The 12,995-nt window shown below is 32.2% G+C and overlaps 1 protein-coding gene across 2 annotated transcripts in view; it reads right to left on the reverse strand.

The window, feature by feature from the left end:
- LOC111710238 (uncharacterized) overlaps positions 1-484 on the reverse strand; it is a 10,865-nt gene extending 10,381 nt beyond the window's left edge. The window contains exon 1 of one of the 2 annotated variants that reach the window (XM_023484299.1): positions 382-484. The gene's annotated coding sequence lies outside the window, so the exon portion shown is untranslated. Of the gene's footprint in view, positions 1-331 lie in introns of both variants that reach the window. The other variant, XM_023484300.1, reaches the window with a different exon arrangement.
- Positions 485-12,995: the final 12,511 nt, after the last annotated feature.

Genomic DNA, 12,995 nt, shown 5'->3' on the forward strand with positions numbered 1-12,995 from the left:
GGGGGGGGGGTGGTTAGGGGGGTGGTTAGGGGGTAAAAATAAGTCTAAAAGAACACCCCTAACATTTTGAACTTATGATCTTTTTTGTTTGAAATTATAAACAAAATATTAGAGATATCTAACAAATTTGTACAAAGAAAATAAAGGTTATTCTCTAACAGTGTACACCGCAATAGTTGAATATTCTCTTGATAAATATTAAAATTCTTCTTGAAAAAAATCTTTTATCTTGTCATCTGAATGTAGTATTTAAAAAAATTAGATTTCTCCTGGTTGGATCAAATTTTGTCTTTGTTTCTAAATGTACTCTCTGTTGAATGAGCTAGAACACCTTGACTAGAACCATTGTTTCTCTCTTTACTCTATGAAAGCAGAACCCACCTTATACCTCTAGTGAGCGTAAACTAAAACTAAACTGCCGGCGTTAACGTCTTTAAACGCTGTTGTACTGGAAAGCAAGAAAGTCCCGGTGATTTGAGCGGGCCAATACCACGGTGGCTGAGAGAGTTGAATGCAGGCCTAGAACTATTTAACCGCGCTTTCGTTTTANAGCCGACCTATTTTTGACACCGATTCGAATCGTTAGAGGGGGAAACGCCCAATCTTTAATATATATTCATAGAAATATATAATATAAATCAATATTAGGGTGTCAAGAAAATTGTTGAATACAAGAAAGAATATGTAATGAGTTTATAGGCTTGTTACAGGGTGTCATAAAAACATGATAATGTCTTTATAATTATTAATTATATTCATATTTACCTTGTCATTTCGGTTGTTTATGAAACTATATATACTGGCCAATAAGAGTACAAACGGCTAAACAGATCAGTCTCACATCATGTGTGGAAACTCCTAGAAACCTTCAGGAAAAAATGTAGGCTTGTCAAACTTGGAAATGTTGGAATTTAGCCCTAGCACAATTGCCAACCTATATTAGACAAAAATAGCCAAATCTGGATGGAGTTAGCGAATGGCCATACTGATTGTTAAAGGAAAATTTAACAGCAATAAATATAAAAAGGCAGTGAATGACAAAAGAGTTTAAAGTCTATCTTTAAAAAAGGCTAAGTCAGAATTATAAAATGTTACTGTTGCTTTATATTAAAGTGTCTGAAAACGTAATTCTAGTAAACTTCTTTTTAGAAAGTTGTATGCCTGATTCACAACGATACCTTGCAACCTTTGTCGACGATGATGAAAATTGTGTATTTTGGTTTCTCTGCAATAGTTTTTAAGAAAGAAGAACGGCAATATTATCCAGATTAAAGAATATAGAAAACTGCTTGATCTAGAGCCGGGATTAACAGCAAACAATTTTGGCCTCTCTTCATCCAGAGCCAGGATTAACAGCAAACAAGTTTGGCCTCTGTTCATCCAGAGCCGGGATTAACAGCAAACAAGTTTGGCCTCTGTTCATCTAGAGCCGGGATTAACAGCAAACAAGTTTGGCCTCTGTTCATCTAAAGCCGGGATTAAAAGCAACCAAGGTTGGCCTCTGTTCAACCAGAGCCGGGATTAACAGCAAACAAGTTTGGCCTCTGTTCATTGAGAGTAGGGATTAACAGCAAACAAGTTTGGCCTCTGTTCATCTAGAGCCGGGATTAACAGCAAACAAGGTTGGCCTCCGTTCATCCAGAGCCGGGATTAACAGCAAACAAGTTTGGCCTCTGTTCATCCAGAGCCGGGATTAACAGCAATAATCTGTTTTATGAAAAGTTGACAGTAAACTAAATAAAATATTGAATATATCTATTAATTTTTAGTTGAAGAAAATTCGATAGTTTTAGATAATTAATAAATTATAATTTTAAGAATGTTCAGTTTTGTTCCTTAATACTGATAATTTAAGATTAAAAATTCCTAGCTTTACAGAACTGTTATTAATTGTTAAAGTTCAAGATCTTGCACGTACGCGGTCCATTTCTATAAAGCTATTTAAAAAACATTATCGATTTTGGATTATTTTCAAAATAAAATTTTAATGTCTTTTTTATATTCTGAATTTCTGATAAAATACAAAATGCAAAACTTTTAATAAATATGCAAGTTTTTGCCTAATTTTTTACTAAAATACTGTTTTCAAACATGTCAAAACGTTTATTTGCCATTTTTTTATACTTTCTACATTTCAACATGTGATCAAAGCAAATAAATTTTAAAATGTAAAGCTTTCAAGATATTTTTGCGTAAGATTAAAATAATTTACTATTGTAAAATAGAAATTATTTTGTAATGTAAAAGCTGAAATAAATTATAATAATGTAAAATGTAAAATGTAATTCAGTACATAATAAGGATTTATTTCGTAGAATATCATATAACAATTAGCAAAAAAAGTAAGCTAATAATATCTCTCTTTAAGAAGTAGAAACAATATAATCCATACATGCGTACTGCGTAGAATGCACTTTTCAATGCACATGAAATAATAGCTTTACATAAACAATAAACATAGGAGTTTAAAGACGATTTCCTGATCGTCTTCGATCTAAACGCAAAAATGATGACAACATTTTAACGCGAGCAAAATGTATTTCAAGAAAGGCAAAATCAAATATTGTTAACATGAAAATTCGCAATTTATTAATATCAAAACATTTTACTGCAGTTTCTTGAACCAAGGCGTATACAATATCACAGAAATTTCACTAGAAGGGAATTATTCACTTTGGCGTACTATACCGTTTAACCTCATATAGTCTGTATTTGTACTGTACTGCTTGCCCTGGGCTAGATGAAATTCGGGCCAGTACATGAAATGAACCAGAAAAGCGTACCCGTGATATCCAGCTAATGAACAGATTTCTATGTTTTCGATAGGTTTGTGGAACTGCATTCAGTCAATTTCGATATATCGAACACAACGTTAGCTTAATTGAAAAACCCCATAACTAAATGTATTGCAAAATGTAATGCTACTTGATAGAAATGTATAAAGAGGAATAAGTTTATGAAAGCCAAAAAGAATTGAAAATGAGTATATGCAATTATGTCTCGTTTCTACTCCTTAAATCCTGAGCTATTAATATGTGAATTTTTAGAGCACTTTCGTGGATTTTTCTTCGGTGATGTATTTTGAATGATGTTTACAAATAAAAACGTGTTCTACCTGATAAAAGATATGTAACCATAAAAGTACATCTAGAAGGCTGCAAGTTCACTTAGAATAAAGTTTAGCAGTAGGTGCTATCTCTGTTTAAGTGTGTATCTGTATCTTGAAGAGTACATTGCATTGTAACCCTATATCTCTGTTGAAGTGTGTATCTGTATCTTGAAGTATATCTCTGCTGCGCGCGCGTACTTTAAAACCAGGATAAGCGAAGAGACGTGGGGATTTGCCCCACCCCCTTCAAAACCTCTTTATAAGCACAGCAACTAGCAAATTCGTAAAAATCCATTTATTACTAAAAAAAAGTTATCAAAAATAATTTTAAAAACGTTAAATTGTGCAAATTAACTCTGAGAGAGTGTGTGCAAAAGTTTTGCAAGATATTGATGCAAAAAATGCAATCTTCTTACATACGTTATGTAAACTACAGAGGAAATCACTGTATCAAATCAAATCAAATCAAATATATATATTTGTCCAAAGCCAAAAGCATAGAAAATATCATATTTTAAAACATATTTATAAACTTGAGACGGGGAAACATTGAAATGTGACATAGACCCCCCCTCCCACCTTGAGCTGGGCTACTTCTTGCATTTTTCTAAACGTGTTTTCCGTTCGTTCCCGTGAAAGAACGATCGTTCCCACGGAACGACGCCCAGTCCTACCCAGCCCCTCATTCTCCAGGCTATCAAGGTTTTAAATTAGCATGGTGAAATAAGTGAGTAAATAACGAGATAGAGTATAGGGATACACTTTAAAAGGAGTGTTCGCTAAAAATGAAAGGGGGTGTAGGCTTACGGCGAAAAATAATCGCTTTTGGTCGCTACTAATCTTAGTTTTATCTCATGCGTCTATAAGTCTATAAAAATGACTTATACTGAAGAACGTAGCGTCTATACAAATTCAGAAAGTTGTAATATACAACTCGGATCGTAAAAAAATCAATTTATTTTCAAACAAATCATTCAGATATTATACCGATTATTTTCCAACGCATTCATATGTAATTAATATTTAATAATATTTTTCATTTGTTTTGTATACAATGCACTTAAAACGCCGAAATAGGTTGGCCGCCAGGTGTCTCTGCGCTCGCTGCTTTGAAATTCCCAAACATTCTGTTCATAGTTTAAACAAAAATGTTCGTAATTCTGGATTATTCTTGGTAGATTTATAAGATATTACGAACAAAATATGAATTTGATTTTTTATGAAATATTAATTTTTTCATATTTATGGAAGAATATTTAATTTTATATTTTAATTTCTATTTTAACTTCTTTTGTCATTTTCACCGCTCGGAATTAGAGAAACGCATTTATTCAAAAAGATTTAATTTATTTAATTCTTTGAATTTTGTTAAATTAAAATAGTAAGGAATAGTGTTTATTCAATCAATTCTAAAACTATTCTACGAAAAACCTGGCAAAACTAAACAATTCCAAAAAAAAGGTTTTGTGAAACAAAGATGAAGAAAATTAAACCCCTTTAAACTCAAGTTTACAAACTAATTATGTTCTTAAAGTCGTCAAACCCTAAAAGGTGCAATGTATTTTTTTAACTTGCTTAACCCGAGAAGCTCTGAATACTCTTTTGTTGAATTTTTTCTTGAATTTTACGTAAATTAATCAGAGTAGAATGTCCCAGATTAGAACGCATTTACATTGTTAATATTCATAAGCTACCCCAAACATTTTAATTTTAATTATTTTATTTACAACGGTTTTAAGTAGGGTTGGGCAAAGTTCCGTTAACAAAACGTTTTTTAATTAAAAGACGAGTCCTTTAAGGATCGGCAAGAACCGTTAATGTTTAAATCATTAACTAATGAAAATTTTCACGTTAAAAGATTTTTAATATATTTAAGCGCTTTTAAAAGCCCTCTTCAGCATTTATTTCCCTTGGCTATTTGTTGAATTATCGAATTTCATGTACTTTGATAGTTTTTACGTGTTCTTATGATTTGGAATGTTGTCTTTATATTTCGTCAGCTACTTTTACATGAAATAATCGTTAACAGCTGGCACCGTTAAAGAGTTCTAAAATGTCTGCCGTTAAAGCCATCAATAGTACTTAGATTGTTAACAAACGGTATAGCTTTCAAAACACACGTAAAATACTGTTAACGAAATTAACGTTCCGTTTTAAGCTAAAAACGAACGGCTACCCAAAAACAAAAAATTATTGTTTCAATTAACCGTTATTTAGTGTAACAGCATGAAAAATGTCAATGCGTGCACAGCTCTAGTTTTAAGGAGAATCAAAAGTTTGCTAAATCGTTGGCAAGCCCCTGATTCCAGCTGTATAATGCATTTTGTAATCTTAATTATTTACTAAAGAGGTAGCGCTCTAAACTTGATAAGATTAAGAGTATAGAATGCTCATTCAAGCCTTTTTAGATGATATTTCACTAAGACCGAGGGATAAGCTAAATTCCTTTAACAGGCGCGGCACGGAAAGAAACAAACGCAAAGAAACATAAGAATTAATCACCCACCGTACAATTATTTTGCGAAACTTTATGTTCGCATGATCTAAGCATGTTTAAAATACAGCATTAAAATGTACATGTATAATTTTGTTTGCAAACAAATCTGCATAATATGATAACTGGACCATATACACCTTATCCGTGCACGGATCATTCAATACTAAAAAGCCATTTTATTAAATTGCCCTATCTGAATATGTTCTGCGTGAATACATTATGCAAAATGTACACCATGTGTTTGTATCTTAATCAGACAGTGCACAAATGTTCAGATAGTAAATACAGCATGAGAACCAGAAAACTGTAGAATTAATTTTTTGGTTTACGTTAAACTAGAGTAAACTGTACGTAAGATTGAACTTTAATTTTAATATGTTTTTAATCACAACTCCTCATGTTGAAAAAACTGTGGAAGCATAAAATTGTTGTGATTTTTTTATAAGTAAACGAATAAATTTGGTCTCCTCACACTTTTGAGAAAAATTAAAAACTAAGGAAGCTACGTGGTTACTAAAGCTTACCGTAGTTCTGTTCCAAATTTTAAAAAAGCAGAATTTTATTTTTACGAGAAAAAAGAAGACAACGAAAAATTTCCAGGTCTCCACTGTAGAATTTTTGCTTTATGAATAAATAATTAATTAATAATTTGTTATTATAATTAAGTCAAAAAATGTGCTCTAAAAACAAAACTTTAGAAAAGTTTTTTTCTAAATTTTTTCTCTTTTTTGAAATATTTTGTTGGACGTTCTTTAATTTTAAACTGTCATGTAATGAGCAACAAATAACATTAAAGTTAAAAAAAATTTATTTTATTGGAGTAAAAGTATAATGCAAATGCAAGAAAACTTAAATTTCTTGTTTTTAAATTAAATAGGCGTTTTGTTTTTGTATTTTTAAATACAGGATTTTCTACTTTATTGAATAAATGAATTTGTTCCTAAATACAAGAAGGAAATAATTTAGATGTAAAATTTAGAATCGTAAATGTAAATATCTTAAAACAGGTTCAAATATACGTGTTTATGCACAGTTAGCAGAAATGTAAATTCAACAAAAACATTTTTAATTTAAGAACATTTAAAATTAAACGATTCTCTTTCAAAGATTATGATCACTGAAACACAAAATTTTAGTTTTTTACATTGATAGAAATTTGTATATAGAAAAAAATCTGATTTGTGATATTTTTTTAGATATATTTTTTAGATGGTATTTGTTTTTTATTTTTACTGTATTAAAGAAACTAATCAGAATTCGAAAAAAAGTGAAAAGCATCGTATTTTTAAAATATCTACAAAAAAATCTGCAACTTTTTTTGTTCTATCATATTTTTATTCCACCCACTCATTGACCGTTATTTACCAATTAATCTCTGAAAAACAAAGTTTTCATTAAAAGTCTAGAAGTTTTAAAATGAAAGCCTAAAAATGATATTTTTAGAGAGAAAAACAAAGATATGGAGAGTGTTTTTTAAACCGGACATCCAGCACTTTTAATAAAGGGCGATTGAATTTTCGCCGACCTTCCCTTTAAGGATGGTACAAAATCCAATATATTAATAGAATGTATGAAATAAGTTTTATAGATCTCAAAGTTTCAGATTAAAAGTTTTGGATTTCTTATCCCTTTTCCAATTCAAGTTTTTATGGAAAACCATTCATTCCAAAATATTCTTTGTGAAACACATTCTTTACTAGACTTCAACTTTTAAGGTTGGCACTATCATGTGAGCATCTTCTCTTAGTACAATATAAAACAAACAACAAACAAAAATATTTAAATCTTTGAGCATACATAAACCTTCCCTATAATCATGAAGGTTCCACAAATAAAAATTTAATCTAACTCATATTTACAAATATACAGAATTGTTAAAATAAATTCGAAATATAAGGAAGACGATTTTTCCGACTCAAATGCCGACGTTAATTCTCAATGTTTGTGTACACAGGAAGCAAGCACACCACATGTGTCAAATCCCCGCTCACCTTAGATCCCCGCTTCAACCGGCAGTCAGTTACGAACACTCATATTCACAACTCCATCTCTACCCTGGCTCCTCCATGATGATGATGCAGATACTCAGCGCAACGCACCTGTAGATCTGCCCCACCAACATGAAGCTCTACATCACCCCCCCTGACTCCTCCATGATGATGATGCAGATACTCAGCGCAACGCACCTGTAGATCTGCCCCACCAACATGAAGCTCTACATCACCCCCCCTGACTCCTCCGTGCTGATGATGCAGATAGTGAACTAACAGCAGGCATGCTTATACCTCTGATCTCCCTATTAACTTCTTGAGAAGCTTACTTAGGAAACTTGTCGAGCCTTGTCCGAAGTTTCCGCTATCTCGAGTTGCCTTGCCTCTGATACATTGATAAACCCTGTTGTCCCAGTTCCCGGATCTGCTCCACCAACATGAAGCTCTACAACACTCCCTTGAAGCACCATCTAATATCCATCATTAATTCCTTTTGTTAATTTCTAAATCAACCAATTTTAACCTTCGCCATTTGTGCAAATATTTCAAAACAATTTTATTTTTCTTAAATAAATGTTATAGAATATTTGTGTTTTTCCTGATTTCTTTATTTGTATATTTTCTGACCTTTTTAAAGGTCAACAAGAATGTTCAGAGAGTGCTTGATAAAATATTTAGATATTGTATATTTATTTTCAGTTTATTTGGTTAAACTATTCCCATTGCGCCAAAACTTGGGGTCTTCTGATAAATGGTTTTTACGTGGTGTTGGTGGTGGTGGTGGGGAAGGGGAGGTGCTGAAGGGGGTGAAAAGTCACTCCCACGCCCCCATTTAAATTCTTCTTCTTCTCCATAGTATTTAAGAATTCATGTTTAAGATTTCTTAAATTATATGAAGTTATCTTCTGAACACCCTGTATATTTTTTAGAAGAAAGCGTTAGTATTTAATATTTTATCCCTTTGAGATGTTTAAAATTTGATGTTCCATATTTTTTTTATTTAGAGAAAAATAGAATCATTTTATTCCTCAATGACTTTTCGAAACAAGTTTTTATTAAATAATATGTAATATATAGTTAATGATTTAATACCTTACAAAAAATACCAAAACAGGGTTTATTTCGATTAAAGGGACCGTTATAGACGTAACTTGATGTTACATTCCCCACTTATAGACTCACATGTTCGATTCACACCGTTTAGATCCCTATCCGAGTAACAAGAAGAAGAGTTTGTTTTAGACTAAAAAGTGTTATATTCTGTTATTATTCCATATTCCAAAATGTTTTGTATTGGATTAAAATTTCAGCGCCAACATTCATTTTATCCTTGTTTTACTTTTATTATTTTCAAATTATTGAGTTGTGTCTTGTTCAGAAGTTACAACCTCTCAAAGCATAGTTTTGATTTATGAAGTTATTCTTGGAAGAATAGTATGTAAAGCTGCCAACCCCAGGGCCGGGGTACAATGATGGATTCTATATTTTTGTATCCCACAGGGTGTCTGCAATAACATGCAGACACCCTGTGGGATATAAACAGACACTTTTGATTTGAAGCGATTATCTCTATAATCCCTTTAAAATAGCTGAAGCGTTTTTTTGGCTACATCTCAATGGCCTGACGTCTGGTTTACTGACTGGTTGCCTGGGGGGTGGGGATGGGTCAAATAATAACCCCCCCCCCCCTCTATTTTTTATTGTGGTACAAATCTATAATATTTGATACGTTTCTGGAAAGCCCTTAGGCTTTACCTCAATAATCTGCAAATAAAATGGCAAATTGACAAAGATCCAAATATTAATTGGGAAATCTATTTATTAAGCAAAAAATGTGCAAAAAAATTGCGCAAATTGCAACAAATTAAACATTTTTGAAAAGCCCTTGACCCAGCGAATTGAAATGTGCAAAAACATTTGCAAAATTTTTAAAACCTAAAAATCAAGAAAAAATGAAAATATGCTAATTCCCTTCAAAGGCGTCTGTGCAAAAATGAGGGGAATTTTGAGAACAAAGCAAATCAGTTTTTTTAACGATTCACAGTTTAATTTTTACTATGTTATTAGATAGATCTTTCCACTGAATTAGAAACTTTATATATTGTATATCACAGTGAACTAGACAGTTAAAGGGAGTGACCGGCAATGTATGAGTTTGAGCGCAAAGTCGATGTTCACAATCATCCATTTGGATGGTTACGTTTTGAGAATCGTTTTTTTTAATTAAATAGCGACGACAAAAATGTAAAAAAATTATAAATTCGTATAAAGTTAATATTTTATAATATGTATTAATTGTTTCACATACAATACTTTGAAGAACGTTTATTTGATCGCTAGGTGTCTCTGCTCTCGATGCTCTGGAGTTTCTCGTGAAATAGACTACAACGAAACCAAGCGACAAAAAAATCGTCATTTAAAGTACACTACATCGTATATAAAAAAAATAAAACATATTATGAAATATCAACTTTATAGGAATGCGTCGAAAAATCATCGATGATTTTATAGATTGTATCTGAATGATTGGTTTGGAATGAAATTGATTTTGTTTTACGATCCGACATTATCAACTTGTATGTTGCAACTTTGTGAATTTGTGTGGACGCTACGTTCTTCTTTACGAGTCGTTTTTAACAATTTTCTTCTTATACTAGACGCAACAGATAGAAGTAAGATAATTAGCGATCCCCATCGATCATTTTTCGCCGTGAGCCTATGTCCGTTTTAATTTTTCGCGAACACTCCCTTTAAGTTTGTAAAAAAGAGTGACCATCAAAGCTTGATTTTAAATATACATTTTATTTCTGTTTTGAAAAAAAATTTTGCTGATGTTTGAATGTAAGAATTTATATTCTGTGAAGATGCAATTTAAACTTTGCAGTATGATTTGATTTCATTGCATTTAATTATAATATAATGATAACATAGTATTTTTAGGCACGCAACGGATCAATAAAAAAGATAATAATGAAAGATTATCTTTTTTAAAGTTGGTATATGGTTTTTGATCTAAAAGCTACTTTTAAAGAAAAATATGAGGTAAAGATCGGAAATTTTGTAAATATATTTTTAAAGATTAAACTTTCTGCTTAAAATCTTTACTTCCTAATTGTTAATTCGACCATAGTGTATTCTCCATACAGTGTGGCCCATAAAACAAAATTGTGCAGTGTACACAGCACCATTTCACTTAACAAGCAACTAGTACAACTATTTGGTATATAACAACATCAAATAAGATTACTTCATCAGTGTCTTCTTCTTGTTTTGTAGTTAAGTGGGTTCCACTGTATTTTTTCTTTTTGTTTTATGCATTTTTCATTCAGAAATTCTAAAAAACGTTTATTCTTTTTATGCGATAAATGAGTTCTACACATAAAAGAAAAAAATTAAATCATAGTAAAAGTCTTGAAAAAAAAGAATTGCTTAGAATGAAAAATATTCCAATTTAGCTTTTTGACATTTCAATTTTAAACTGTTAATAGTTTTGCATCTTGAAATCTTTAATAGATACATCATACTATGTATTCTGGCTTGACATTTTTTTGCATGCATCGATCATAGGTGATGCATATATATCGATTTATACAACCTATTCAGAGCATACGATATGATTTCTATATCAACTCCCGTCCATCAAATATTTTCCCATTCAACTCCCTTGTGCCTTTCCGTCCCATTTATTCCCATCCTATCCTTTCTCATTCTATTCCTTCCATCCTTTCACTTCCCATTCTATTCCTTCCCATCCCATCCCTTCTCATTCTATTCCTTCCCATCCTATCCCTTCCCATTCTATTCCTTCCAATCCTATATCTTCCCATTATATACCTTCCCATTCTCCCCCATCTCTTTCTCTCCCAGCCCATCCTATCCCTTCTCATTCTATTCCTTCACATTCTACTCCTTCTCATCCTATCCCTTCCCATTCTATTCCTTTCCATCTTATACCCTCTCATTCTATTCCTTTCCGTCCTATACCTTTCCATTCTCCCCCATCCCTTTTTTCTTCCAGCCCATCCTATCCCTTCTCATTCTATTCCTTCCCATACTATACCTTTTCAATTACAAGAATCCTAGTGACGTANTGTACCATCAGTCATGTACATCCCTTCTCATTCTATTCCTTCCCATCCTATCCCTTCCCATTCTATTCCTTTCCGTCCTCTACCTTTCCATTCTCCCCTATCCCTTTTCTCTTCCAGCCCATCCTATCCCTTCTCATTCTATTCCTTCCCATACTATACCTTTTCAATTACAAGAATCCTAGTGACGTATTCTGCCAATTTGTTCTCCAAACAAGTTAGCAGCGCCAAAGCTGTATCTGGATTCTGGACCCCCCGCCTGCCTTTATTTACATTTTAATTTACTATACCAAATACATGCAATGCATTTTTTTGGGCTGTTGGGGGGGGGAGGGGGTATCCAGGAGGGTGAAGAGTCGAGATGAGTGAAGGAATATGGCACTATAAACTGAAGTCTGAGGTATGCCTCATCTCACGCAAAGTTCGGTTTGGGATGGTCAATTACTCCTTTTAAACTTAAAGGGACTGTTAAGGGAAAATGAAAGAGGGTAAAGGCTGAATACTTCAGAAGTTGATCTATCTGATGTTCCAGTCTCGAGAAATTAATAAAAAACTATGTCAACGTTATACCAAAACTATAGAAATCAAAGTTTTATGCAGATCATGTTCAGCAAATACCGAATGAATTTAAACATTACGATAACCCGGAGAAGCCTAAACAGCTTAGGTACGCTCGTATGATTTAAATTTAAATTTTATTTATTTTTAATGAATATAATTGATAAGAAAATTGATACAGATGGAGACACGTTGACACAGTTTTATATCAATTTCTCGAGATAGGGACATCAGATAGAATTCATATAATTCGCGATCTCCTGAAGTGCTTTGGTTTCATCCTACACCCCTTTTTATTTTTCATTAACAGTCCCTTTAAGCTAGAAATAAGCATGTTACAGTTTTCAAGTGTACATGTCCAAGGCTTCTTAAAGGAAAAGGTTAGTTTAAGAGTTAAAACTATTAAAGGCAATATATAGATTAATGATTTGATAAGTCGCACAGAATCTTAAATGTAAGGAAATAGACTCTATTAGCTGAAGTACCCGGCGTTGCCCGTGGAATATTTTTTAAACGAAATTTGAAGAAAAAAATTGGTCAGCTTTAAACTAACATAAATATATATATATATATATATATATATATATATATAAACTTAAATACAAATAAAAACATATATATGAGCGGAGAGCTTTATTATTTCGAAGATAAATTACGTATAATCTTCTCTGAAGTCTCAAGTCTCATCCTTTGTGGGAAACTATCAGAGAGTAAGGAATAGAAGGGAGATATAACTGACGTGGTTCGCCTTC

The sequence above is a fragment of the Eurytemora carolleeae genome, unplaced genomic scaffold (genome assembly GCF_000591075.1).
Source record: "Eurytemora carolleeae unplaced genomic scaffold, Eaff_2.0 scaffold93, whole genome shotgun sequence".
Lineage (NCBI taxonomy): Eukaryota > Metazoa > Arthropoda > Copepoda > Calanoida > Temoridae > Eurytemora > Eurytemora carolleeae.